This window comes from Suncus etruscus, chromosome 8, assembly GCF_024139225.1.
Source record: "Suncus etruscus isolate mSunEtr1 chromosome 8, mSunEtr1.pri.cur, whole genome shotgun sequence".
Lineage (NCBI taxonomy): Eukaryota > Metazoa > Chordata > Mammalia > Eulipotyphla > Soricidae > Suncus > Suncus etruscus.
The window spans coordinates 68,188,513-68,213,082 of NC_064855.1; the positions used below are offsets into that span (position 1 = coordinate 68,188,513).

Consider the following 24,570-nt stretch of genomic DNA (forward strand, 5'->3'; position numbering starts at 1 on the left):
TATAATTCATGTGCACATATATGCAATGCAAGTGCAAGTTCACATACAAGGTTTACACTGGGGTATTGGCATGATTAAATATGGAATGAAATTTCTGGTCATCTCTTGGATCTCATATAATGAACCTGAAAGATTATTTATTATTTATTATTTTCAGAAAAAAAACTGTAATGACTGTTTATTATTTATTATTTATTATTTATTATTATTTTCAGAAGCAACTGTGGTGACAGTTTCCTGCTTACCAGGAAGTGAAATGGTATAAACCAAACATTTAGATTGTGTAGCATAAAAAAAAAGGAAAAAGAATCAGGGTCATGGCATATTGTATTATGCATTATTTGTAGACTTGGCAAATTTGGCAAATTGCACTCCTCTCATTAAATCTCACCCCTGTTCTCAAAAGACACTTTGTCCTAAATTTAGAAAGTCATATCTAAAAGTCTCATGGCATATGACGATGGTTGAGAAATAGTGTACTCTGTTTCTTTTGAGTTTTCCTCGTAAGGGACCCAGAGCAATTCAGGTAATCTGGTATGTTTACATTGAACTCAACGAGTGACATCTGGATTTTAATTCTAATAGACCAGAGTATCAATACTGCATAAACTATAATGTGTATAATAATCATAAAGCAAGTTCTTCTGAATAAAATTACTATCTGAAAATGTGTTAGTTTACCAATGCAAAAAATGTTTCTAACCCATATCAATAACATTTAAAACAGTTATGCATTGAAAGAAGCTTTTCATGTCCACAACACTTTGAAAGGCCATCATGAAAGAGTAACTACGTTAAGCAATATACTTTGCAAAGCATGCAGATAGTAGAGAAATCAAGAAGATTACTCTCTTGAAATACCAATACCTGAGGAATATCTCTTTTTCCTTTCAAAACTATAACTTATTTAGATATAGCTCCCTGGGACTCCCTAAGAACAAATATAGAAGAAAAGCCAATCAAGTTAAAACTTTAGAGGCATTCAGAGATTATTTAATATATCCTTACATTTATGTAAAATTAGTAATTTTTTTAAATCCCAGTATGGATAAAACTGAATTTCCTTTAAGTTTGATATCCCTGTAGTAATAGTATTATTAATATCAACACTGGAAACATTATTTAATATTGTGTGTCTCAAGACCCATTTTTAGTCAGTCACACCTAGTAAACAATTTAATTCTAACAATAAAACTTTGTTAGTTATGATTATCTCCCAATTTACAAATGAGAAAACTAATTTAAACAATTGGTCAATTTCAGAGGATTAGTGTGTCATACAGTAGGGATTTTAGTCCAGAAGGCAGTCTGTTTCAGGTTTTTGCTCAGACTACATGATGCTGTTTCTCATGAAGGTGAATCTGATTGTACTGCCCAATATTAGGATTCAAAACTAATGGAAAGATTTTGTCAGACCTTCATAAATTAGCCCCAACAAAAATTGAACTATGTGAAAAAGACCGTGATAAAACTTATAACTTAGAATGTTTTAGAATTTGCAAATTATTATCACCAATACTTTTCTCTTCCCAAACCTATCCCTCAAATTATCAAATACATAATCTGTTAGAGAATTCTTAGTTTTTGAACTTTTTAATTCTAGAAGTCTTATGAAAGCTCACTTGGCATTATTTACAAACATTAAAATAGGATTTAATTAACAGCAAGACAGTCCTATTACAGTTGTTATATTATTGTATTTTTATTATTGATGTTAGACTATTTCAAACACATTTTGCTAACTTTAATTCTCTCTTTACATATATATGTATACATGAATATAGAGATAGACTGATATCTAAGTAGACATAAATATAGGCATAGATACAAACTCTTTCCATAATGACTTTTAACAAAAATGGGGAGACTGTCACTATTATCAAAGCTTTCTGAATCCTAATATTTGCTAAAAGGAATAAAATGGTTATAATTCAACACTTATCCTTATGGATATAAAATTCTTATTCAGGAAGAAGTGAAAATTATAATTTATTATAATTTTTTTGTTTAGGGCTATACCAGCTGGTGCTCAAGGCTTACTCCTAGCTCTGCACTCAGGAATTGCTCCTTGCAGTACTCGGGGTACCATATCAGATGCCAGTGATTGAACCCTGGTTGGTTTCATGCATAGCAAATGCCCTATTCTCTTTCACATTGGACTCAGTTATTATAATTTTTTATATTATAAGTAAGCTCACATATTATAAGGTGTTACTAGGTGGAAGTTTTAAGTCTCTTATTGAATTTCAAGTGTTTTTCTGTATTTAACAGAGTTGGAAAAACTATTCATTTGAAATATTTAAAAACAGAGCTAACGGCTATTTGAAGATGAATTAGAAAGCCATCTAAAACTCTATTTTGACTTTTATCTTTTTTTAAAGTTCCTCACTTCATTTTTACTCCATATCTGTAACCTTTTATAGATTGTGATATCCAGAAATTTAAAATTTATGCCATTCTCTAGAATATCCTAAATTTTAGGTGCCAATGAGTTCTTTGGTCTTCTATTATACCAAAATTCATTTGGCCTGTGTCATGTTTGATGGTAAAAGATTCATATTCAGGGAATGCAAGTTGGGCATGTTTGTCACACATTACCCCTGACTTGAATGGTTTGTCCTGATGCTCACTCGAAGTCACAGAAGGAATAATGAGGAGGCTCCAGATATCCAAAATGACTCCAATTAAGAAGTCAGCCATTGAGGTATTTAGTGCATGGAGACCAACATGAGTCGCTCTCTCTTATATATTGTATTAGTTACTGTCATGAAGAGGACACTGGCCTGCCTTATTGTTTTTGAACAGATATTTTAATTTTTTAAATTTTAATACTAATACTACAATCTATATTTTATGATTTATTTAGTACCTAGTATCCTGAAGTAGACTATTTTCCATATGTTTTAAAGTGTTTCTGTTATATTGCTGCCACAGAGTAGAATTTATAGAAGATTGTTCTGCTTAATACTTTAAAATGTAGTATTTCAAGTTCCAAATGGAGAGCCTGTTTAGAGTACAGGCGGGGGTCGGGTGGGGAGGAGGGAGACTTGGGACATTGGTGATGGGAATGTTGCACTGGTGATGGGTGGTGTTCTTTACATGACTGAAACCCAAACACAATCATGTATGTAATCAAGGTGTTTAAATAAAAAAAAAAGGAAAAAAAAGAGAATTGGACCTTATTTAATTACTGTGACTGCTGCATAGTCTAGGTGGATAATTTCCAGATGTATTTTTAATATTAATCTCATATTTTAAAAATAGATATATGTGTGTGTTTTGATAGTGATATCATAGACATAATGAAATCTGGTGGTCCTGTGTCCCGTTCCCAGTTTTACTGCACAGAGCAAAATTTTAATTTTTTTAACTGTTTCTGTCTTTATACTTTTGCTAGTTTCTTTATAGCTACTCTCTATATTTTTAATATTGATTGAACTATTCATATAATGCATATACATGTGATCACATTTTCTTAATTTATTTAAACAATATTTATTAACTTATTGATCAGATAAGGATCTAACTTATGTGTATCACTATCTCCCCATTCCCTATAAACTCAAAATTTTAATTCTTTACTTTTTATCTATGTATATTTTTTCTTATTAAATTTTGATCAAGGTCATGCTTATGATTTACTCCTGGCTTTGTGCTCTGGGGTAACTACTGATGTTGCTCTGAGGACCATATATATCAGAATCAATCAGGAATGGCCACATGCAACCCTTTTACTGTCTCATTGGGCCTTTTATGTGCCTTTAAATAATAGCTTTTAACTATCTTTTCAACTATAAAAGGTGTCTAATATTTTCCTTTCTTATAATTTGATAATACTGCTTTTATAAAAATTACCAATACATTCATTTTAATTTTTTAATATAAAGTTATTGTAATCTTTATTCTATTTGAACCATATCAATACTTTGTCTTTATAGATTGATTCTAAAATTCAAAATCTATTATGAATATATAAGTGCCATTTACTTATGATCTAATTTGCATGCTATGATTACACTGCAATTTTGTTTTTATTACAGCTTCTACTGGGTTTTTATTTTGTTTGCATGATTTGCCTTTATAACATCTTAAGTACTCAGCTTTTCCATGATATAGAATTTGTTTTTTTTTTTTTTTTTTTTTTTTTCTTTTTTCATATAAATCTTTATTTAAGCACCATTATTACAAGCATGTTTGCAGTTGGGTTTCAGTTATAAACAGAATACCCTTCACCAGTGCAACATTCCCACCACCAATGCCCCCTCCATCCTCACCCCTTCCTGTATTCGAGACAGGCATTCTACTTCTCTCATTCTTTAACATTGGCATGCTAGTTGTTAGTGTAGTTATTTCCCTTTGTGGTGAACTTAAAATTGTGATATTATTCTTTTTTTTTTTTTTTTTTTAATTTTTTATTTGTAATTATGAGAACAAGGATGCAAAGAAAGAGGACAAGGTAAAGTTACAGTGGAAGGACAATACATAACATAATTCTCAGAAGTCCCCTTGCTGATATCCCAACTTTGAAATTTCATCCAAAGAACATTAAGATTGTAACACACTATAATATTTCTTAACAGCGCACAAGGCAATCTAAAGCCATAAAACTTACATAACTCCTTAAACATTACAGGCATAGCATTTTTTTTACATTTCCATATTCATGCATATTAGCTTAAGTTGACCTCAAATCTTAACTGGGTTCTTTTTAAGGATTAGAGTCAAAGGAGCACATCAAAAATGGTGTTAGAGTGGCAATTGTTGTTTGCATCTTTACAATTTCTCTGTTTTCTGGAATGGGGTGGTACCTTAAATAATATTATTCTTTTCTTAATTTTGTCCAACTCTTTTTTAATAATTTTTATTTTGACTAACATGGATTACAAATCATTCACAGTAGTATTTTAGGTAGATAGTGACATTAAATAAGGGGTATTCCCACCACCAATGTTGTCCTCCCTCCACCCCTGTTTCTAGCATGCATCCCATATTGCCTCTTAATAAAGGTGGAAATTTGTAACATTTATTTGTGGGAATTTATTTTAAATAATTTGACTATTGCCTTTTCTTTTTATATAATAATTTTTGTTTTGACCAAAATGGATTACAAATCATTCACAGTAAAATTTTAGGTATTTAGTGACATTAAATCAGGGACATTCCTACCACCAATGTTGTCCTCCCTCTACCCCCATTCCCAGCATGCATCCGATATCCTCCTCCTTGGCCCCCCCAAGCTGCTAGTATAAGTGATCCCCTCTGTGTCTAGCTTGTTGTAGATTGGGTATCAATCCTGTTGTCGTTGGCTTGGGATTTGGTATCTAAGTCTGATCATTTTTTATTTCTACTCAATGTTCATATGACTGTTTGGTCTTGGTACCCTCCATTATTTCCCCCTCAGTTTGTGAGGTGGAACAAGATGGTTCAAGTTATGTGGTTCTGTTTATAAGAATTGTCTTTGGTATTTTTACTACTTGAAAGTTAAAATTTCTGGTTGTATCCTATACCTCTTTTCTTTTTTCATCTTATATTTTCTATGCATTTTCATTTCATTTTATTTTATTTTGAGGCCACACCGGGTGATGCTCAGGGATTACTCCTGGATATGTGCTCAGAAATCGCTCCTGACTTGGGACCATATGGGACACCAGGGGATCGGACCATGGTTTTTCCTAGATTAGTGTTTGCAAGGCAAATAAATGCCCCACCGCTTGCACCACCGCTTTAACCCCCACCTTTTTATTTTTTTTAAAAGCTTTTTAGGAAACATCCAAATCCTTAAGTACTCAATACTTGTATTCTCCTTTTCTCCATTTTGTAAAATTTAGGGGTTTTATTTAAATAGCTTTAAAGTTCTTTACTACAAATTACTTAGGGTTCCTAAAATACAAATTTTATTATTACAAATATTTTCTGTTGTCTTTACAATTTTCTTTAAATGTCTAACAATAGTTGTATTTTTAGTTTTATATATATATATATATATATATATATATATATATATATATATATATATATATACCAATAAAAATTTGACTGAGTTTTTTTTTTTTACCACTGAGATTTTTCTCTGCAGCCAAATTTTAGTATGTTGGAAAACTGATCATTTTCTGGGAAGAGTTTTTGTGTTTCTGCCTTTTTTAATCATCTCCTGAATGTATGGAATATAATTGGGCCAGACAACTATTTTATTCATTCATCTGTTATTTTGATGAAATTTTTTTCCATTTTAGTTTTCTTTGCTTTAATAGATTTATGTTCACGTGGCTTCTTTACTTTAATATTAATGACAACTGTGGAACTCAATGCAATATTTGCCATCTTCAAATGGAAACATTCAAAACCAGTGTAAATTTAATCTTTGCTTGAGAAGCTAAAATGTGAAATAATTCATAACTATCTCATGAAAGGTAGTTGAAAGTATTTTTCATGTATTTGTTTTCCAAGAATATCTTCATCTTAATGTTGACAGTGAAAGTGATTTTGAATACTATTACCTTATACTTCTTTATGATTCCCTGTGTCTTTTGAGAAAATGTTATAATTATTACTGATGATGTTTTTAAAATTGTTATTTTTAGCCATTTCTTTTTTTAAGTTTCATTAAATGACCATGCAGTACAATTAAAGAAGATGTATATAGTGGAATTTCAGCCCAAAAGCATTAAAACACCTATTTCTTCTCTGTTTATTTCCAGCCACCAATTTTCCCAATTACCCTCCTGTAGCTCCACTCCCAGCCCCAACCTAACTCAGACACTTTTCTCCTCTCTGTCTCTGTCTCTGTCTCTGTATCTGTCTATCTTTCTCTCCTTTTCCCTTTTAGGAGCCATAGGATGCAATAATTTTATTGAAAAGGTATCCTACCTATAACTTTACTTCTTTTAAGTTCCCAGTTCTTATACAGTGATCATTTATAACTATAGTTATGATAATGATCCCTCCTCTGTCCAATTTGCACTTTCCCACATAATTTCTATTGACTTTGGATATGTTTCTCATACAATAAATTGTGTTAATCCTGCAAATGAGTGTGACTATTCTATATCTGTTCCTCTACCTCTGACTCATTTCTGTCAGTGTGATACTCTACTCGGTCTCTACATAAGCATTTTCATTATTTCATTTTCCAAACAGCTGCATAGTATTTCATTGGGTAGATATATGATTGTTTCTTTATCCATTCATCTGTTCTTGGGTACAGTGTTGTTTCCAGATTTTGGCCATTGTGAATAGTGTTGCAATGGATATAGGAGTACAGATGCCTTTCTGCATTGTTTTGGACCCCTAGGGTATATTTTCAGGAGCAGTACTGCTGAGTCAAATGGAAGCTCAAGTTTTATATATTTTTTGAGGAATGTCCATATTATTTTCCAAAATATTGGAGCAATGTAGTTCTCACCAGCAGTGAATGAGAGTCCCTTTTCCTCCGCATCCTTGCCAGCACAGATTGTTATTTTTTCTTGATGTGTACCAGTATCTCTGGTGTGATGTGATAATCACATTTATTGTTTTGATTTGTATCTCCCTGATGATTAATGATGTGAAGCATTTTTATATGCCTTTTGGATATTTGCATTTATTTATTTATTTATTTATTTATTTATTTATTTATTTATTTATTTATTTATTGCTTTTTGGGCCATACCCGGTGACACTTAGGGGTTACTCCTGGCTAAGAATGAAGAAATTGCTCCTGGCTTGAGGGACCATATGAGACACTGGGGTATCAAACTGTGGTCCATCCTAGATTAGTGTTTACAAGGCTAACGCCTACTGCTTGCACACCGTTCTGGCCCCATACTTGCATTTATTTTTGAAGGAAATGTCTGTTTATCTCTTCTGCCCATTATTTGATGGGGATAAATTTGGGTTTTTATTTTTGTTGCCTTATCAGTGCCTTGTATAAGTATAAGATATGAAGCACTCATCAGATGGATATTGGGCAAATAACCCAGTACATTTATGATCTTCATATCCTTGTCACCATTTCCTTTAAGGTGTAGAAGCTTTTAAATTAAATATAGTCCCATTTGTTTATTTTTTCTGCTTGCTTGGCCAGTGTCATATTTGAAGATGCCTTCATCAGTGCCATAAAGAGTTGTGCCCGTTTTCCACTATGTAGCCTATGGATTCAGATCTGATAATAAGATCTTTATTCCATTTTGATTTGACCTTTTTGCATAGGTTTAGAAAGAGGTTTGACTTCATTTGCTTGCATATAGCTGACCAGTTTTCCAAGCACCACTTGTTAAAGTGGCTTTCCTTTCACTACTCAGTTGTTTTGTATAGTTTTGGTTTGGGGCCACAACCAGTGGTGCTCAGGAGTTTCTCCTGGCTCTCCACTAAGAAATGGTTCCTGGTAGGCTCAGGAAATGCTGGTGATAAGTCCTGGTCATCTGTGTGCAAGGCAAATGCCTTACCCTATTTCTCTGGCCCCTTACAACTCACATTTTTTGCTCCTTTATTAAAAATTAACTTATCATATACTGGGGAATGCTCTCAGAATATTTACATATAATACAATGATCTTAGAGTCAGTCTTTATTCTAATACCATTCTATTTTAATTACTACCACTTTGTAATACAGTGTAAATGTGTGATGTGATTCCTGCCATCCTTTTTCCCAAGGATTGTGTTAACTATTCATAAAGATTTATTATTTGTAAAGAATTTTCTAAAGTGTTTAATCTTTTTCTCTAAAAAATGTCATGGGTATCTATATAGAAAATGCAATTAATCTCTTCAATGCTTTGGAAATTATTGCCATTTTAATGATGTTAATCTTTCCAATTCATGGGAGGAAATATGTTTCTATTTCTTGTGTCCTCTTTAATATCTTGAAGTAATGTTTTGTAAATTTCTTTTTATCAGTTTTTTATCTCTTCAGTTAAGTTGATCCAAGGTACTAAATTTTCTGAGGCACAATATGAATGAGACTATTTAATATCTCTTTCTTTTATTTCATTATTTATATAAAGGATAACCATTAAAAGAAAAACTTTTGCATGTTTTGTAGCCTGATACTTTACTGAAACAATTTATTGATTCTAGAATCTTTTTTTGTAGAGTCTTTAGGATTTTCATTATATAGTATCATATCCACAAGTCATGAGAGCTTGAGTTCTTTTTTTTCCTATCTGCCTAATTGCTATGGCAAGTACTTCCAGTATTATAATGTATAGAAATGGTGAGAGTAGACAGCCTTCACTTCTGTCTGGCCTTCGATTTTAGCTTTTCTCCGTTTATATGCTTACTGTTGGTTTTTGGTTAATGTCTTTGACTGTATTGAGTAAAGTACCTTCAATTTCCATTTTGTTGAGAGTTTTTTATCATGACAGGTATCTTGTCAGTTGTTTTTCTTCATATATTGATATGATCATATGATTTCTATGTTATCATGTTTATTTACATGTGTATGTTAGACCATCCTTCACATATTAATGAATACTACCTGATCATAGTGTATGGTATTTTGATGCATTGTTGTATTCTATTTGCTAGTATTTTCTTAAGGGTTAGTAGGATTCAAGTGTAACAGTGTGTAATTCTCTCTCTCTCTTTTTTTTTTTTTTTGGTGAAGTTTCTACTTTTGGCATCAGCTTGATGTTAGCTTCATAGACATTATTTGAGAGTATTTTCGTTTCTTAATTTCTTGAAAGAGACTTAAAAGGATTAGAAGAAGGTCATGTTTAAATGTTTGAATGAATTTGCCAGTGAATCAAAACTGGGCTTTTATATTGGAAAACTTTTGATTAGCATTTCAATTTCCTCTATAATAATAAGTTTGTTTGGGTATTCCAAATCATCTTGGTTCTGTCTTGGGAGGTAATAGTTGTCAAAAAATTTATCCAGGTCTTCTAGGTTTTCTCATTTTATGGTTTACAAGTTATCAAAGTAATCTCTGATTAGCCTTTAAATTGTGTGGTGTCTGTTGTAATGTACCCCCTTCTGTTTCTCTTGTGAGTTTTTCTAGCAGTTTATCCATCTTCTTTATATTTTTAAAAGGCAAGTTCTAAGTTTCATTTTCATTAATCCTGAATTTCAGTTCATTAAGTTTTGCTCTAAATTTTATTATTTCCGTCATCCTGTCTACTATGTATTTCTTTTGTTGGTCATTTTTTATTTGTGTCAAGTCAAGTTTTTTATGTGTGTCTTTTCTTACTTTCTGATTAATACTTGCATATCTGTGAACTTTCCTCTTAACACTGTTTCTGTTTTGTCCCACAAGTTCTGGTAGCTTATATACTCATTCTCATTTGTTTCTAGGAATCTTTTGATTTCCTCCCTGGCCCACTGGTTGTTCATTAATTTGTTATTTAATTTTCAAATATTTGTGTTATTTCTCTGTTTCTGTTTGTGATCAACTTCTATTTTCAGTGAATCATAGTCTGAGAAGATAGTTGATATAATTTCTATCCTCTGGTCCTATCATTCTTCCCTCTGGTCTCCTGCTCAGGAAACTGTGCCCCTGGTCATAACATCTTACCTCTGTGAATCTTTGAACCCATTTCTTAAATGTAATTACATTTTAAAATCTGGATATACTATATTTCACACAAGGTGGTCTAAGACTTGTATTAATATAAGCATAGGACTTACAATGAATTAAATAATAAACTTGTATAAGAAATGTTAATATAGGGCCCGGAGAGATAGCACAGCGGTGTTTGCCTTGCAAGCAGCTGATCCAGGACCAAAGGTGGTTGGTTCGAATCCCGGTGTCGCATATGGTCCCCCGTGCCTGCCAGGAGCTATTTCTGAGCAGTCAGCCAGGAGTAACCCCTGAGCAACACCGGGTGTGGCCCTAAAACCAAAAAAAAAAAAAAAAAAGAAATGTTAATATAAATTTATTTTGTTGTCTGGAGCAATAGTACAGCAAATAGAGCATTTTCTTTGCATGTTATTAACCTGGGTTTTATCCCCAGTATTTTTTTGCAATATATGTTTTTTCAATATTTTCCATATACTATTACTGATATTTTGGCATATCTAATAAAATTTTTTGACTTAAAGAAACCTGTCACAGAGGCAGTATGCCCTTCTCACATTGAAGATGCATGCTATCAACAAAGTTCATACCACGATGGACCCTGATAACATAATGAATATGCTGTTTCCCCATAACCACCTGTTTCTACATTCTCTTTCAATATTTATATTTATTTCAAGGAAGACACTAAGAGCAATTCATAGTTAAAGTAAAGGATCTTAAATTCTGTCTCCCAGAAAAGACTGTCAAAAAAATTTGGACTTTCTATCATAACTATTAGAGTAAATATCTATATTTTAGGGGGAGTATTTTGAGATTATTCTACTCCTCATTAAAATTCATCCACTGTGGGCTGGAGAGATAGCTTGGAGGTAAGGCATTTGCCTTGCATCCAGAAGGTCGGTGGTTCTAATCCCAGCATCAGATATGGTCCCCTGAGCCTGCCAGAACGATTTCTGAGCATAGAGCCAGGAGTCAACACTGAGCGCTGTTGGGTGTAACCCAAAAACAAAACAAAACAAAACAAAACAAAACAAAAACCATCCACTAATTTTAGTATTCACTTAATTTGATCTGTAGATATTACTACTGGTGTTCTAATTAATTTTTGTTCCCCACTTACCATATACACATTTTACTTGTTATTTTGTAAGGAAGACTTGTTTCTGTTCTAGCAGTTATTTATTCAGTTACTTATTTATGTAATCATGGGCTTATGAACATATATGTTATTCTTTGAATTGAATTTATCTTACACTAATGCTTGTCACATTTTTCCATGGTTTCTGTTTCGCTCATTGAGTGATCTTTAACAGTGGCTACTGTGAATCTTTGACATGTCCCATTATTATAGTTTTTGTCATCATCATTATTTTTAACATTGTGATCTGCATTTTGGACAAATTACTTAAGTCATAAAAGTTACAATTAAATGTTAAATTTCCATGTTAGAAGCTAAGGGGAACAGTGATATTTAAGATATAGTTTCTACCTTCAGGAGTGCTTTTGTCTATTTTCAGAGATAGACTAGTGAAAGTAATGAGAAACAGACAGTATAAAAATGAATCAGCAAGGGCTATCTAAATTTATAAAAGAGAAAAAATATTTAGTAAAATTTGTCAAGAAGGGAGGATATATAGAAAGATACAATTTAATCAAGGAATGGAGATTGAAGATATAATTATAGAAATTGCTACAGTAAGTCGTGAGATTTAGTAAAAGTTCAAGAAAATTTAAGAAAAAGCAAACATAAAAATTTCTTGTTTAAAAGATAAACTGTACTGTAACTGATTCTTGAAGGATTAGACAATAGAACAATCTCTGTGTTTGTTAAATAAGTTAAATTCATCATTAAAATCTTAACAGTGCTCACTTTTGCAGCACATATACTAAAGTTGGAATGATAAGAGAAGATTAGCAAAGTTCCTGCACAAGGAAGACATGAAAATTTGTGAAGTGTTCTATATTAAAAAAGTCTTAACAAAAGAAAAAACTTCAGGTTCACATATTCTAACAATAAAGTCCTGTTGAAAATAACACATATTGGGGCCGGCGAGGTGGCGCTAGCCAAGGAAGGACTGCGGTTCGATCCCCTGGCGTCCCATATGGTCCCCCCAAGCCAGGGGCAATTTCTGAGCGCTTAGCCAGGAGTAACCCCTGAGCATCAAATGGTTGTGGCCCAAAAAAAAAATAGAGAATAACACATATTACATATAAATATATACATTTTTTACATTTTACCTTGATAATATCATAAACACTAAAATATTTAACATATATGAGGAATAAGACTGTGCTATATGACCAAATTAAAATTATTTAACATATGCAAATTTAAGCATTAGAAATAACTTCATGTTAATATAATAACATATTATATTATATTATCATATTATCATATGATAATCCCAGTAGATCCATAGGCATCACTTGACATATTTAAATATTTAATTGTGTCAAAAATATTAACAAAATTAGAAAATGGGTCTTCCTTAATATGAAAGAGGACATCTATAAAAAGCATACATTCAACATTGTTGAAGTAAGAAATTCTGTTCTTCTAAATTAGGAATAATGTGTTTATCACTGTACTGGAGATTTTGCCAGTTCAATAGGATTAACTATTAAAAGAAATTTTTAAATTCACAAATTGGAAAAAGTTATTAAAACTGTCTTTATTTGTGAAGGCATACTTGTGCACATAGAAATTTTGAAGGAAACCAACAGTATCTGTTAAAACAAACATTTATTATATTTAGCAAAGCTGCAGGATATAAGGTCAAGAAGTTAATAGTGTGTGCTAAGTCACATTTGGAAAATGAAATAAACAATACCAGTAAGTGTTTTAAATTATAAAATAATATACTTTGAGAATTTTAAAACATACAAAGTAAAATTGATAACATTTCTGATAAAAATTAAACATCTATATAAAAGGAGAACTCTATTGCATTGTAGAATAGAAGGAAATGAAATATTGTAAAGATAATGACTTTTCCAAAAATTACATACCGTATTTGCCAGCATATAAGATGACCCTTCAAACCATGACAAACTTCCTAAAAGTGGGGAGTCATATTATATGCTGGTATACAGCATGCTGAAACTTGTTCCAGCTTCAGGGACAAGTGATCCGCAATCCTCTTACTTTTAAGAAGTAACTTACTTTTAAGACTTTTAGGAAGTTTTTCATGGGTTGAAGAGTCGTCTAATATGCTGGCAAATAGGGTACTTTGAATATAGTTTTGTGATTTTTATGAGTTTTGTTGTTGTAATAAAACTTCTAATTCTAAAAATCATATAATATAAGAATATATGAGTCAATAATGTTTTTGCCTTTTGTATTGAGTCAAAACATATTTTGAAAATAAATGGCAATGTTCTGGATGCACTCTCTCTTTGATATCAAAATTCACTCTAAAAGCAGCAATAATTATGAAGATGTTGTTTGATACTAATAGATAAGTAGATCAAAGGAGGCAATTTGATTGTCAGGAAAGAGACAATTAAACCATTGACTGTTTTCAACAACAACAACAACAACAACAAAAAAGCATTATAGTGTGATAAAAGAAACCCTCATCAATAAAAGAGTTCTGGGTCAATTAATTAACCATATTAAGACACAATGAAAACTAAGGACTATGTAACACAAAAGTTAATTCATGATACATCATTAAGTATTCACATCAAACATAAAGAATAAAGCTTCTAAAAAATAAGTGGCTAAATACCTTATTAGGATGGCAACTATTTAGATACCAAATATCTTTAATAATATTGGAGAAAATGCCAACAAATTGGACTTCACCAAAATTAAAAACTTCTCATGAGTATACTTTGTTGTAATGGTGTCATGGACAAGGAAATAATTTGTGATATACTTTTATGACAAAAAAATTAAAGTAAAAATATGTAAAACCTTTACAATATGGTTTATTGACAACTGCCATTGCCTTTAGAAAAACAACTTGAACCAAATCTTTACCAAAGAAGATAAAAGAATGTCCTATAAACCTTTGAAAATGCAATCAAGGTGTCTTTGCATGAGGGAAGTGCAAATTTAAGAACTATTTCACTCTTGCTAGAATAACTAAAGATAAAATCAGTGATTTAAAAAAAAAAGCACTTGTTAGTGAGGGTGTTAGAAAACTAGATTGCTCAAAAGGTGTAGAAGAGAATGGTTGTTTGGAGAAAACTGGTGGTTTCTTGTAGACTTAAATGTGTAGTATTTACCCAAGCAATATCACACCTAGTTATTTACTGAAGAGAAATGGAAGCATATAGCCACAAAACCTTTGTGTATGATTTTTCATAATAGCTTTGTATATGTGGCCAAAAGCTGTATCAACTCTAACGTCCACCAACAAAAGAATGGGTGATGAGTTATGGTTTTTCATAAAATAAAGTACTACTCACTTATACAGTGGAATAATATTCAGGAGTTAACTGCTTATTTAACAAGAGTAAATTGTAATCATTATGCTGAGCTTAGGATGCTTGACATAGAATAAATACATTTACTGTATAATTATTTATATATGAAACTCAAATATAACAAAACTAGCTACGGTGAAAGAAATCAGAATCTTCTTTTGGGATTTATATGGTTTATATGGAAGGAACTTATAGGAATTTATATGGTATGGAAGTTTATATGGAATGAACTTTCTGATGGTGATGAAACTGTTCTTTATTTTAACTTGTGTTTGGATTATTGGATGTTCCCATTTAACCAAGTCCATGGCACTGTACATTTAAGATTTGTGTATTTAAAAAAAAAGATTCTGTATTTTACTAGCATGAATTATATCCTAGTTAAAAATAATTAAAAACTTAACTTTGATAATGTGTATGTTTACACCTGGTGGCACACAGGGGTAACTCCTGGCTTTGTACTCAGAAATCGCACCTGGCAGGCTCGGGAGACCATATGGGATGCCAGTAATCGAACCAGATCTGTCCTAGGTCAGCAGAATGCAAGGCAACTGCCCAACCTCTATGCTATCTCTCTGGCCCCATGTGAATAGTTTTTTGAGTACAAGTTTATTTAGCTTTGGAGTTTTCATACTCAAAAACTTGGGAAGTGATTTAATATTTTTAAACTCAGCATATTTCAAAGTAGTTACTTTCACCATTCTGAAGGCATACTGACACAAGGCAGTTCTTCTCTTGGAATTTTCAGCTTTTACAGTTTATACAAAGTTTAGTCTCAAGTTATTTATTATATTTCACTAATTCTTTTTATTCTCTATGCATCTCATCTAATTTATAGTATTTCTTCTTCTCCTCCTCCTCCTCCTCCTCCTCCTTCTTCTTCTTCCACATCCTTCTTCCTTCTTCTTCTTCTATTATTTTTGGGGGTCATATCCAGCAGTGCTCAGGGGTTACTCCTGGCTTGATGCTCAGAAATCCCTACTGGCAGACTTGGTGGACCATATGGGATGCTGGAATTTGAACCACTATCCTTCTGCATACAAGGCAAATGCCTTGCCTCCATGCTATCTCTCAATATAGCATTTTTTCTATTAAATAACAATTTAATATAGTATTTCTTCTATTAACTACATTCTTTGTCCATCTAGTTATCTACTTCCTTTGTGTTCTCATTGTTCTGTCCTCTACTATTTTTCTTAAACACAGATAATCACATTACGTCTTGGGGAAAAAAAACACTTCTAAAGTTCAGAAACACTTTTAAAGATTTTAAGCCAGTCTTCAAAATTTCAAATTAGTAAACTTATAAAATTCTATTCTCATCTACACTACAATTCTATAAATGTCCATTCCAATCCCAGATGTTTTACAATTTACCTCATTTCTACTCCCCTTTTCCCTCTTGAGGAAATAGATAAGTCATCTTATTGTTATTATTGTTATTATAATACATTATTATTTGGAGGTATCTGATTTTAGACGATAAACTCCACATCTATTGTAAATTGTTCCATTGTGGGGGTAATTGGTTTATACATGTATATATATTTTTGTTGTTATATGTAGACTGAGGCACTGCTTCTGAGGCTTTATAACTTATTCATTGATTTAGCAAGTATAAGAAATGGTAATGGGAGTAATGTTTTGGTTGCAGACATGGTAGAGATTGTCCCCACTTTGATAGAGAAATGAATGTTGACATGAATTCTGATCAGAGGGATTCAAAAATTAATTATGTATGTCTGCTAATGTCTGCAGGGAGAAATAAAAGTAAGTCATTTTACTTATATATTGTTGATCAGCAAGTTACCCTTAAATTAGCAACTAAATTTAAGTTTGCTCAACTAAATAGAATCAAGAGGATTCATATGTTTAATGTAATATACATATGTCTGTATATATAATGTGTGCAAAGATATATACATCTATAGAAACATATTCAGATGTCTATATATCTTACCAAATGTCTACATATGAGATGCCTGTGTATCAGTGAGCCTTCACTGATTGATTTTAAGGAATTAGTGCATCATACAGTTATGGTGATGAGCAACTGCAAAATATTCAGGGCAAGTCAGCAGGAAAGAACTGTTGCCACTAGAGCCTGCTGATAGAATTCTCTTTCTTGGAAGACTTAAGTGTATTCTCTGGAAATGTTTTCAGCTAGTTAGATGAGCTCACTAACATTAGGAGGGATAAAATACTAAATTCAAAATCTAATGAGTAATGTTAATGTAATCTGGGTGGGTTTTTTGACTCAAAGGCTGTGGTATATGCTTGACATGCAGAGGCCCAGAGCTTGATCCTGCACTACTTGGTTCCCCGAAAAGTGCTTCAGTGCATCATCCCCCCTCGAAAAATTGTTATTTAATAAAATGTCTTCATGGAACATCTAGATTAAGATTTCACCAAATATCTGGTTACCAGGGTGACCAAATTTTAAGTTGACACATGAAATTAAGTACCAGAAAATGGAAGTTGGCATGATTCAGGAGTAAGTGAAATTCATTTCAGAATATCTCACAGGGCTTCAGTTTGGGTTTCAGCCAGACTATCATCCCACCTGAGCAGAGTCTGCAACCCCTAATCACTTCAGGCAGGACTCTTTCCCAAGTGTTTTAGTGGAAGTTTCTAGGACTCAGTTCTTTACTGGATGATAAACCTAGAATCCCATTTTCTTACTAACAGCTCACTGATCATCAGTTCCTTGCTAAAGGGCCCATTCCAGAGAATAGCTCCCAGGATGGCAGCTGTCATTATCAGTGTCAGAGGGCAAGAGTTCTGTCATTTCCCTACCCACTTCTTTCTCTCCATCTCCTATTTATTTTTTCTAGTTTTATTATTTTTGTAAATACTTGTTACCACCATACACAATGAGATGGCACTGTAAGTTGTATTTGTTTTCAGAATAATCTATAAGAAAGAAACACCAGATAGAAGCTTAGAAGTGAGGTCATAGGTTAGATGTTTGATAAGATCGTTGGTAGGATTTCACATTGGATGGGCTAAAGTTGCTGAAGAAGGACACCTTGACATCAGCTCTTCACAGGTTCATGTACCTTAAACAGACTTACTAAGGCTGCAAGCCCTGTGAGCTTTGAACTTTTCTATTCAGCAAGTACTGTGTAAATATAGTAAGGACAAAGTAGCATGGCTCTATAAGCCATTGAAAAAATTGTTATTTGGGGGACTCTATTTTAAATTCTTAAGTGATGAATGCCTGCCAAGCTTCTTTTGAATTGAATGAAGGCCAGAACATGTGAAAAATAGGAATGTTCATTAGTGCGATAAGAAAACATTTCTAAATGACTGATCGACTATCAAACAGTCTTTGTTTTCACTGCTTTTAGAGACTCACAGTCACATTCATGAGTCTCTAATTTGGTGGTTCTGTGCTTGCCACAATGTTGTATGTCTTCCCATTGTGCTTTCCAGAGTAAAGTGCGGTCTGATTTCTGACACGGAGACAGACCTTTTTTTTTTTTTTACAGTTGCTTTATTATATGTGAGCATTCATAAGTATATCACATATTTTTATACATACAGATATACATGAATCATACACGTTGTGAGAATAATAGAGTATGAACATGAGATCATTTGAGATCAAATTTAGGCATTGACATATATAGGTCATCTACTCTACAGTGGAACCACATCCCTAGCCTCCACCTCTTCCTCCTCTTTTCTTTTCTTGTCTTCTTTAGATGTGTTTTCTTTCACAACCCCCTGGAAAGATCACCTGAGAGGTTTGTGTCTCAAACCCAGTGATCTAAATTTGGAGCTAAGTTTAAAAATGGTATTTCTGGAACTTGCCAAGTTTCATTAAAAAGCCAAGGTGTCCTTTTGGCTTAGAATTGACTAGAACAGAATCCCATGAGATAGTATATCTTTCTTCCTGGCAATGCCTAAATTTTCTTCTTTGTATCATTCCCTTGGCTGTGTTGTTAGGGAAGATATCTACTTTCACTAGAGCCTGAAAAATAACGTCTCATTTCATTGGGACTTTTGTTCATTTTTTTTCTTAAATAGCTCATTTTCTAGTTTTTAAATGATCACCAAATAATTTCTAGAAAAGCTTAATTATTTGTGAATTTTTATTTATGGTTTAATTTATTTTTTATTTTTCTTTGGTTTTGGCCCATATCTGTGCTCAGGGCATACTCCTGACTCTGTGTTCAAGGATCACTCCTGGCAGGGTCTAGGGGAACACTTGGGGTGCTGGATATTGAAATTTTTTAATACATGTACAAGGCAAAACCCCTACCCATTATGTTACAGCTCTGTCTCGACTTATATTTGTATGAGTATAACTTCCTCATTGATGCCTTCTTTATTCTCACAAACAGATTATATAAAACTGTAGTCTTTCCAGTGAGTTCATCATCCTTTATATTCTATCACTATAATTATAACTGCAATTATATACAGGAATATAATGCAGGGATAAACCTTCTGCAGCTTCCTCAGTTCCTATTTTCTTTTCTTCTACCCTCCTTCCTTATCTTTCTCCTCATCTTTCCTTCACCTACTACTTGAGGAATACTGTGAGCTACTGCTTGTGGTGAGCACCTTAAACAGATTATCTTCCTTAACCCTCCTTACAAACTGAGAGAGAAATATATTAGCATTTTGAAAATGGCCTTGAGGTTAAAGATTTTAAAAGCACTTTGCCTTCTGTCTTAAACTGATACATAATGAGACAGAAATGCTTCCAGACACTTTGGTCCATGATCATCATCTTTAAAATACTTATTATCAGGTTTTTGAAAAAAATATTTATTTTTGTAATATTCTAGCAGTATTCCCTCATAAGGCAATAAGATGCTTGAAAGAAGACTTCTTTTTTATATTTTAGTATTCCTGATTTTTTCACACTGTTCAATTGGCTCTCCAAATATGCTGAGTGATAATCCACAGTGGATGTTTTAGAAAATGAGATCTTCAGGATTCAACCTATGATCTTAAATTTGAAGTTAAGTTGAATGAAGGAAACATAGTGGTCTATAGGAGGTTTTAAGATAAATTTCTGTTTATTTTGTATTTCTGTCTTTTCAAGTAAATAATGTGATTCAAGATACGTCCCCTTCTCTCATGTTCTTTTGCTCTTACTTAGTTCTCATTTTTTAATCAACTCTCTTTTTTTTTTGCAGAGATGAGCTACTCTCTGTTCTTTCAACCACCTATCCCTGTGCCCTTCATGCCTCCTATCCAATCTAATAATCCCAAGGTCTTATCCTGTGGAATTTTTAAAATGCTATTAAAAATTTCCCCCTTTTCTGTATTTATGACTTAAGCTTTTATTGCCAAATGAAATAAAAATGTAAATAGTTACATATGACCTCCCTGACATCATTATCTAGGCTTTCTGAAAAGTATTATAGGTTAGGTAGCATTTGAAAAGTCCATCCCATTCCAAGCTGGAACTTTGAGGTGAATTTTTTTATTTAATCCGTTTTTTTTTATAATTTATTTATTTAAACAAAGTGATTAGAAACATAATTGTAGTTGGGTTTCAGTTGTTTCAGTCATAACAAGAACACCCTCCTTCACTGTGCAACCTTCCCATCACCAAAGCCCCCATCTCTTCCCTCCGCAACCCCGCCTGTATTTGAGACAGGCTTTCTACATCCCTCATTCACTGACATTGTTATGGTAGTTATCAGCGTAATTTCTCTAACTGCACTCACCACTCATTGTGGTAAGCTTCATATTTTGAGCCTGTCCTTCTGGCTCTCATCTCTGGAAATTATTTCAATGTCTTTAATTTTTCTTAAAACCCATAGATGAGTGAGACTATTCTGTGTGTCTCTCTCTCTTTCTGACTTATTTCACTCAGCATAATAGATTCCATGTACATCATGTGTAGGAAAATTGCATGACTTCATCTCTCCTGATGGCTGCATAAAATTCCATTGTGTATAGGTACCACAGTTTCTTTAGCCATTCATCTGTTGAAGGGCATCTTGGTTGTTTCCAGAGCCTGGCTACTGTAAATAGTGCTGCAATGAATATAGGTGTGTGGAAGGGGTTTTTGTGTTCCTAGGGTATATCCCTATGAATGAATAGCCAGATCAAATGGGAGCTCAATTTTCAGTTTTTTGAGGAATCTCTATATTGTTTTCCATAGGACTGGACTAGGCAGCATCCACACCAGCAATGAATGAGAGTTCCTTTCTCCTCACATTCCCACCAGCACGGTTTGTTCTTGTTCTTTGTGATGTGTGCTAGTCTCCGTGGTATGAGATGGTACCTCATTGTTGTTTTGATTTGCATCTCCATGATGATTAGTGATGTGGAGCATTTTTTCATGTGCCTTCTGACCATTCGTACTTTTTCTTTGAGAAAGTGTCTGTCCATTTCTTCTCTCCATTTTTGATGGGGTTATATGTTTTTTCTTGTTAATTTCTGTCAGTACCTTGTATATCTAAGATATTAGCCCCTTATCTGATGGGTATTGGGTGAATAGCTTCTCCCATTTTGTGGGTGGCTTTTGTATCCTAGGCATTATTTCCTTTGAGGTGCAGAAGCTTCTCAGCTTAATATAGTCATATTTGTGTATCTCTGCTTCAACTTGTTTGGAGAGTGCTGTTTCTCCTTGACATTTCCTTGAAAATGTCTTTAGTTTCAAAATAAAAAAGAAAATGTCTTTAGTTTCAATGTCTTGGAGTGTTTTACCTACATGTTGTTCTATATACCTTATGGTTTCAGATCTGATATTAAGGTCTTTAATCCATTTGCATTTGATCATGGTGCATGATGTTAACTGGAGGTCTGAATTTGCTTTTTTGTAAGTGGCTGACCAATTATGCCGACATCATTTGCTAAAGAAACTTTCCTTGCTCCATTTTACATTTCTTGCCTCTTTATCAAAGATTAACTGACTGTATATCTGGGGGGTATTCTCTGAATAATACTCCAATCTATTCCACTGATCTGAGGGTCTGTATTTGTTCCAATACCACACTGTTTTAATGACTATTCCTTTGTTGTACAATTTAAAGTTGGAAAAAGTGATACCTCCCATATTCCTTTTCCCAAGGTGTTGCTCTAGCTATACTTGGGTGTTTATTGTTCCAGATTAATTTCAGGAGCGTTTGATCCACTTCTTTGAAGAATGTTATGAGTATCCTTAGAGGGATTGCATTAAATCTGTACAGTGCCTTGGGGAATATTGCCATTTTAATGATATTAATCCTCCCAAACAATGGGCAGGGTATATGCCTCCATTTCCGCGTATCCTCTTTTCTTTCTTGAAGCAGGATTTTGTAGTTTTCTTTGTATAAGTCCCTCACATCTTTAGTTAAATTGACTCCAATATATTTGAGTTTGTGTGCTACTAGTATAAATGGGATTGTTTTTTTCAATAACTATTTCTTCTTTATCATTATTGGTGTATAAGAAGGCCATTGATTTTTGCATGTTAATTTTGTAGCCTGCTACTTTGCTATATAAGTCTATTGTTTCTACAATTTTTTTGGTAGAGTCTTTAGGGTTTTCTAAATATAGTATCATGTCATCTGCAAACATTGACAGCTTGATTTTTTCCTTTCCTATCTGGATTCCCTTGATATATTTTACTTGCCTAATCACTATGGCAAGAACTTCCAGTACTATGTTCAATAGGAGTGGTAAGAGAGGGCATCCTTGTATTGTACCGGATTTTTGAAAGGCTTTTAGTTTATCTCCATTGAGAATAATATTTTGCTTGTGGTAGATTGCTTCTATTATATTGAGTAAAATTCTTTTTTTTAATTATCTTTATTTAAACACCATGATTACAAATATACTTGTAGTTGTATGATTACAGTCATGTAAAGTACACCCCCCTTCACCAGTGCAGTATTCCCACCACCAATTTCCCAGATCTACCTACTCCCCATCCCACCCACACCTGTACTCGAGACAGGCTTTCTTTTTCCCTCATTCATTCACATTGTTATGATAGTTTTCAGTGTAGTTATTTCTCTAACTGCACTTATCATTCTATGTGGTGAGCTTAATGTCATTAGCTGCACCTACATGGGAGGATGGGGGGAAGTAAGGGTTGGGACTGAGGCAGTAAAATATTAGAAATGAGCTTTGTAGGGCAGTATCAAGGTCCCAATACAAGATGGATATTATGGATATATAGAATATATGCACACAATACTATCAATATGAAAACAAAGAGAAAAAATTTCCACTGACTGTCCCAATATAAACCAGTGCTAGAACAGCCTGCCTCTTCCCAGAGCACATTTCCATTAGTGTAGGGAGAGAAAGGGGGAAAGCCTGTTGACCCCTATAGAGTCCACCTAGACCGGTGCCCAGGGAAAGACTGAAGTCCAGGGGAGAAAAACCCTATACCTGGCAAGAGCTGGTCTCCAGAATCAAAGAGGAAACCGGAAGCCAGATGTCTGAGTAAAATTCTTTCTATTCCCACTTGATGAGAGTTTTAATCACGAATGGGTGTTGGACCTATCAAATGCTTTCTCTGCATATATTGATATGATTATATGGTTTTTATTTTTCTTTTTGTTGATAAGATGTATTATGTTGATTGATGGATTTTAAACCATCCTTGAATTCCTGGGATGAAACCTACTTGGTTTATGGTTAATGACCTTCCTGCTGAGGCATGGGATCTTGTTTACCAGAATTTTGTTGAGGAACTTTGCATCTGTGTTCATTAGGTATATTGGTCTGTGTTTTCTTTTTTTGAAGCATCTCTGTCTGGTTTTAGTATCAAGGGTGATGTTAGCTTCATAAAAATTATTTGGAGTGTTCCTGATTCTTCAATTTCTTGAAAGACCTAAAGAGGATTGGTAGAAGTTCCTCTTGAAAGGTTTAAAGGAATTCGTTAGTGAGTTCATCTGGGCCTGGGCTTTCATTTTTGGGAAGACTCTTGAAGACTGCTTTAATTTCCTCAGTAGTGATGTGTCTGTTTACATATGGACGCCATCCTGGTTTAACCATGGAAGATGATAAGAGTCCAAGAATAAGTCCATTTCCTCCAGATTTTTATGTTTCATAGCATAGTTTCTCAAAGTAGTCTCTGATTACCCTTTAAATCTCTGCAGTATCTGTGGTGATCTCCCCCTTTTTATTCCTAATCTGGTGTATTAGATTTCTCTCTCCCCATTGCTTTGTGAATTTTACTAGTGGTTTATCAATCTTGTTTATTTTTTCAAAGAACCAACTTTTGCTTTTGTTGATCTTTCGGATTGTTTTTTTTTTTTTTTTTGATTTCCATTTCCTTGATTCTGCTCTAAGCTTTGTTATTTTGGTTTATCAATCTAGTTTATTTTTTCAAAGAACCAACTTTTGTTTTTGTTGATCTTTCGAATTGATTTTTTGATTTCCATTTCATTGATTCTGCTCTAAGCTTTGTTATTTCCTTATGCTTACCTATTTTTGGTTCCTTTTGTTGGATATATTTTAGTTATAAAAGCTGAATTATTAAGCTTTTTATATAGGCCCCTTCTTTCTGATGTGTGCTTGCAAGGCTATAAATTTTCCTCTTAGTATTGCTTTTGTTATGTCCCATAAAATCTGACAATTTGTGTCTTCTTTGTCATTTGTTTTTTAGGAATATTTTGATTACCTTTTTTATTTCATCTCTGACCCACTGGTTGTTCAGTAGTTGAATTTCTAGTTT

General features: G+C 33.2%; 1 protein-coding gene and 1 non-coding gene across 2 annotated transcripts in view; both read left to right on the forward strand.

Annotated features, from left to right (window-relative positions):
• Positions 1-24,570, forward strand: part of ENOX1 (ecto-NOX disulfide-thiol exchanger 1) — a 440,285-nt gene that overhangs the window by 42,311 nt on the left and 373,404 nt on the right. The window lies entirely within an intron of this gene.
• On the forward strand, positions 12,359-12,464 carry LOC126017118 (U6 spliceosomal RNA). Its single transcript, XR_007498788.1, has one exon. It is a non-coding gene; the product is annotated as a U6 spliceosomal RNA (small nuclear RNA).